Consider the following 6,811-nt stretch of genomic DNA (forward strand, 5'->3'; position numbering starts at 1 on the left):
TGTTTTTTAGTGCACACTTTGCTTATGATTGTGACCTCCTGGCCTCACACACACACACACACACACACACAAGTCAGACACACACACACACACACACACAGCCCAACTCAATATTACCTTGTCTAAGCGCGCTGCAGACATTGCCGTCTGCTCTAATATGAGGAACATGTCCAGGGGACTGCAGCGCTTTATTCGCTGTGTTGCGTTGCTAGGCTCGGTGGTTTTAAAGTGGTTGTGTCCGCAGGGGCATGTGTGTGTGTGTGTGTGTGTGTGTGTGTGTGTGTGTGTGTGTGTGTGTGTGTGTGTGTGTGTGTGTGTGTGTGTGTGTGAGTGTGTATGCGTGTGCGCTCGTGCGCGTATGCTAGAGAGAGAAAGAGAGCAAGAGAGAGAGAGAGAGAGAGAGTGGAGTGGCTCTATGGATAGAACTACTCTATGGATAGGAGAGAGGTGGGCTGTGGTTATGGTGGCAGTGGGGGGCAGGGGCGTGTGTGTGTGTGTGTGTGTGTGTGGGGGGGGGGGGGGTTACTTACTGTGTTCAGGGTTAGGGGGGTTAGTGTGGGGGCAGATGTAGAGAGATGAAGAGACTAAGAGGGGTGAGGGTGGTGTTAATGGGGGCTTCCAGGTGCGTCTGTATATGTGAGTGCTGCTGGTGTTGAAAATACAACTTATGCCAAATCATACCATTTTATTTCACATACTATTTCATATTTGACAGAATAAAATATTGAATTGAATGTAGTGAGTACCCTTAAACAAAATGGTTGCTTCAAAATGTTTTACAAAATAGTTAACTAGCACAGGTCAACATTATAATGCACACACACATGAGTTTGAGTGTGTGTGTTTCATTAGACTTCATGGAGTAGTCCATTCCATTCCAGACAAGGGGGGGGGATTGTTTGAACTGTTCAGATATGATTAAGGGTAAAGGGTTGTGTGTATAATATTTATACCCATACACATAAGATGTATATATCTATATATAAATATATAGATATATGCATTGAATAACATAACCAACTAAATGTTCTTATAAACATTTTAGCAAGATGTAGCTTTGTCTTCCCCCATGTCTCTGCATAGGACCTGTTAGTATTTTTTTTATCCTCCTTTCCACTAAACTTTGAGTGATTCGACTCGTCGTTATGACGACCTTATGCGGACTCATGTGTATTTATGTAAATGATAAGTTCATCTTTCAATCCACTCTTGTGGATCTATGAACTTTGGATAAATAAAACCCTGTTATTTATGAAACTTACCCGAGACTCTGGTCCCCCACAAGCCAATAATAAAAACAAATAACAATCACATTTTTACTTTTCAGTCCAATGTGATCCACAACCCCAACAACACATGCTGTGTCTGAGCACCAGAAGACACAGGCACCAGCCCAGGCTCCAACCGTTTACTGTGCTGTGTACCGGCTGACACGCTGGCTGTTCTGATGCAGCATGTGCTGCAAAAGGGCTGCGGGTCATGTGTCTCCACCACAGCGGCAACTACAAAACAACACGTGACCTCGCTTAGACGCTCTTAAAAGAGTCGCCAAAACACACGGCAGCACGCCACGGCCGGCCCCTCAAGGCTGCCGAGCGCACACACACAGACACACACACACACGGACAAGCACACACGCACACGTGCCCTGGCAAAGGTACACGAGCACACAAGCGGCCCTGCTAATTAGAGCGGTACCAGCGCTGGAAAGGGCACTGTGCCACCCTGGATATGGGACACACTCTCTCTCTGTCGCTGCACTCCTGGCCCCCTCTCCTCTCGCCTCCCCCTCATCCCTCCTCAACCCCCCGCCCCCGACCCCCTCCATGCATCCATCCATCCATCCAGGTTGCCAATCCATCTGGAGAGGTGCAACCCCCCCCCCCCCCCCCCCCGCCCTTTGCTGAAAATAGCTGAGTGCATCACAACTAAATCCCATACTGTTGCAGACACAGGCTCACATGCAGGCCCCCCCCACACACACACACACAGTCTCAACAAGCAGCAGCAAACAAACAAAAGCTCTCACCAGAACCCAGTACATGGAAAACGACTTTAGAGTTTTGGGAAGGAGTCGAAGGTCAATTAAACACACATACACACACACGCACGCACACACACTGATATACCTTTCTCAGGAATTCTAAAGTAATACCGCAGCAATAAGTAATCATCTTCCTATCAAATACACTCGTCATGGCACCTGCCATCCATCATTGATATGTACATACGGGCTGTGTTGCATACAGAGCATCCCTCTCCCTCTCGCTCTCTCTCTCCCTCTCTCCAAACAAACCCTCTATCTATCTGCATCCATGACATTTCTATTCTCTTGAAAAGAGATTCTAGCGCGCCGCAACCTTTCCCTTCCCCCTCCGGATAGACCCTCTCACGCCTGAGCATCGTGTTGAATTAAAATATCTCAGCCTCATCCACGGAAAGGAAAAACAGGTAGTACCTCAAAATGAATCATTTCGGAGCCGGGAGGAATAAACAAATGAGATGAGGAAGAAAAAAAAAAACGCTTGCGGGAATACAAGGGGAAATTATTTTCAATACTTTATTTTTTTGTGGTGCTCCTTTCAAATGTATTTCCTTCTGTTCGCCTGGGCGCAGAGCACAACAAACGCAGAGATAGAGGCAGGGAAAGGGGGGCTGGGGGTGTGTGGGGTCTGAACCAGCAACAATAGCAATCTGACTGCTAAATTTAAAATTCAATTTAGGAACTTCAATCCACTGTTCTCCTGACTCCCGCATGCTTGCTTTTTTTTTTTTAAGATCTTTGTTTAATTTTACTTTTTTTTGTTGCAAATACAAAGCCATTAAAACTGAAGATGAGTGAAATTATAGTGTGTGTATGTGTGTCTGCTGTGGGTGTTTGCTGTGTGTGTGTGTGTGTGTGTGTGTGTGTGTGTGTGGTGTGTGGTGTGTGTGTTTGTGTCTGTGTGTGTGTGTGTGTGTGTGTGTGTGTGTGTGGTGTGTGTGTGTGTGTGTGTGTGTTTGTGTGTGTGTGTGTGTGTGTGTGTTTGTGTGCTCTGTCTCTGTGTTTTTGTGTGTGTCAACCCTGCTAAATTGCTTTTTTTTTTACGGTGTTATTTGAAGAAAATAATTTCACTCGCATTTTAATGTGCAAAGTTGTTAATCAGAGGAGGCAATAGGGCGCACGGTGCAGACAGGCTGTGATGTGTGGATTATATGAGACACACATCAAACAAACATAAAACCATATCTGCATGATGGATATTATCCCAATAATTATTACACATGCAATAATGCATGTGTCGCAAACCGTACAAGAGACTGGTTGTAGCATTGTTAGGCAACGCAAAAGATTTTGGGTTGCCGAAAAAGGGTACAAAAGCCCCCCCACACAACACGCACACAGAAACAACAAACAGCACACATTTTTCTCACACGGACACCAACACAACACATCACATCAACATCTTTTGTGCAGTTTGTGTGACTTTTACCACCTTGTGGTTCACATTAAACGGACAATGAATGCCTGATTTCTCAGTCTCACATTCCCTTCGAACCGCCCCTAGCCTATAATTAAACGCACGCACACACACACACACACACACACAAACACACACACACACACACACACACACACACACACACACACACACACACACACACACACACACACACACACACACACACACACACACACACATACAGCAAGAGGGAGCAGTGAGTGACTTGCCTCAGCCATGGAATCAGTTCACCCACTTACAGAGTTGTTACCAATGTTTCCACCTTGATGTGGGCCGCTCTCAATCCACCTCCGGTCTTCATTAAGCAGCCCAGCCAAGGAAAAAGAAAAAGCCAACACCACTGGTCCCAGTGTTTGCTAATAAGCTACGAGGTGTTTTATAGAGCCGGTACTACTTAAGAAATCATTTGAGGCTCTTAGCCGCAACCCAACGCTGTTAAGCATTGTATAATAATTATGTCCCCGTTTGGCACCCGCTGTGCTGCTCTAAGCACATATGGAACGCCGTGATCGATGTCACGCCGCTGACCGTCAGAGAGAGAGGCGGACGAAACAGAAGTTCACGTCAATGGGGGAAACGGTTAACCACGATTATGCAAGGGTACATATCGGTTGTCTTGTGTTTTTCACTTGTGGGAGGGCGCACACTGCATTGATTATCAAAGACTTGGGAATGGCGCTAAAATCGACATTAATCAACTCGAGCTTTGGCCCTTTGGCAGCGTGGCGTTGTAAATCATGTGCGGAGGGGCGTTGCACTCGCACACAACATGAGGGAGGAATCACTATTTGTGTTTCTTTTACACTGGGGTCTGCGATGACAACCACACGCTGGAACACAACTGGTGACAAGAACGAATGGGACTGAAGTGAGGCTCATTTTGTTAATTTCGCCATTGGATATTTTGTGTGCAAAAAGTGACAGGGCTTCAAAAGCCGTCTGCTGCAAGGTCAGCCTTAGATGAAGAGAGTGTTTTTTTTGCCATTGTTCACTTCATTTCCGTTTGTTTTTGTTTCTTTTGTTGATGTCTCCACGAGGAGGAGAGCGGGAACGGAAAGGCCACAATGATGGGTTTATGATGAAGCCTTCCCAGCCTTGTGTACATTTTGTGAGGAGAAACAAATAACAGCGATAATTACTGTCACATAATTCTCCTTTTTCCTATCTGGAGAATCAGTCACACACACACACACACACACACACACACACACACACACACACACACACACATGCAGAGGGCTGCTGAGACAATTTGCTGCGTCTCTAATGTTATTTATTCATGCTCTGAGGCGGATAGACTCTCAGCCCTCTCCTTAAACATCAGGGGTGGAGGGTGGGGGGTGGGGGGGGGGGGGGGGGGTCTAGTGCGGTGGGGCCCCAAAAACCGGGGCCCAGCGGGTCAGGCGGAAAACTATGCAGCGAGGCCATTACACCTGCTCTTTCACTAACCCCCACACACACACACACACGAAGAGAGGCTCAGTAGGGCCCAATGCAGACAGGGAAAGGGCTGGAGGCAAACCAGGCAATACGGAGACAGAGAGGGAAGAAAGAATAATAAAAAGACAGAAGAAGGGGAGATAGCGCGGCAGTGGGTGAGAAGCGGGCCCCTGTTCCATATTAATGTGTGCAAATTCCCTCCACTCCACCTCTGCTCCTGCTGACTGAGAGCGGAACAACAACAACAACAACAACAACAACAACAACAACATGGAAGCAGCGGCGGGGTGACGTCATCGCGGGGGAGAGGAGGAGGGGGGGAGACGAGCGGGGTGGGGGGGGGGGGGGGAGTCATTTCTGTGCGACGTGTGACAACACGTGACATGCGTTGGTACTCCTCTGAACACTGCGGGTCGACACTCCCGCTGCCCACCCGGCGGCCCGTCACACTCAACGCTGTCAAGTCAACGTCATCACACGACGTGTCTGGGAGACTGTGTGCGCGTCCGGCTCGGCGGGACGAGGTAACGTTGACGTTGGCGCCCGTGCAAATGCGCGTTTTCCCTGTGCATGCAGAGGAGCCGTTGCTAACAGCGCGGGCGGAAAAGGCGGCGGCGGACGGCGGCGGATGTCTCTTCTTGCACAGGCGAACGGGTGCCTTGTTAGCAGAAACCCAGCGGGGCAGTCTGCATGCAAACGGCAGCGTGGAGACCCGGGCCTGCTCCACAGGGAACGAGCCAAACAGGGCCAAATTACCTTCCCTCCAACCCAGTAGCCCTTGATGGCACAGCCAGCCAGCCATAAAGCTGTATAGAAATACAGGCTGGCACGAAATCAACCGAGGAGAAGGAGGGAGAGCGAGGCGAGGGGCGATGGGGAGAAAGAGAGAGCGAGAGAGAGAGAGCGGGATGGAGAGAGGGGTGGAGAGCAGAGGAGGAGAGGTAGGAGCCGATGTTTTAGGCTGTTCCACGCACCACGTCGCGTAAAGACAATGTGATCCGAGAGGTTGATAGGGGAGGGGCGGATAACGGACAGGCTGTGGCGCCCGCCGCACGGACGTCACGGCAACGGGAGGTGGAGGGAAGAGGAAGAGGAGGGTTGCGGAGAAGGAGGGGGAAAGAAAGAAAGGAAGGGATAGAGCGAAGGAGAGAGAGAGAGAGCGAGAGCGAGAGAAAGCGAGAGAGAGAGAGAGAGAGAGAGAGAGGCGAGAAGAGGCTGCTTCATCTGTCTAGAGTGAGATTGGGGTCATGCTCGGGGTCGTCACAGTTTCTTTTTTTCCCCTTCTTCTTCTTCTTCTCTGGCGAGACGGAGAGGCGAGGCGGTGGACAGGGAAATAAGGAATCTGGTATGACAAGATGCAGCTGAAGCACCATTACAGAATCCAGAGAGCGAGAGCGAGCGAGCGCAAGAGAGCGAGAGCGAGCGAGCGCAAGAGAGAGAGAGAGAGAGAGAGAGAGAGAGAGAGAGAGAAAACGTTGTTTGCAACTAGCAGTGAGAGCCTGGTGGGGAGCGGCTGCACACCGAACCGCGAGCGGACTTAGCAGAAATCCAGAACAGCGAGGAGGTTTTCCAAGACACACTTCATTTATGCTAATGCGGCAGCGCTGTCACATTGGGCACACGTAGCTTCTGATTTACTCTGAGACCGAGGCCCGAGTCTGGTGGTTACCAAAGGATCAGAATGTCTGTGCCTGGCACATTTTATGTAAAACGTATTTCACATCAAAACTCTCTGAGCTCGCTGTAGAACTTTGGCGAGACAATGAAGAGAACTTCTGATATATTTTATGATATGAAATGATAAGCTGTGGTAGACTATATTAAACGTAGCCTAATGAGGTTCGGGATAATGACAATGTAAACGTTTT

Source organism: Micromesistius poutassou (assembly GCF_964030765.1).
Source record: "Micromesistius poutassou genome assembly, contig: SCAFFOLD_290, whole genome shotgun sequence".
NCBI lineage: Eukaryota > Metazoa > Chordata > Actinopteri > Gadiformes > Gadidae > Micromesistius > Micromesistius poutassou.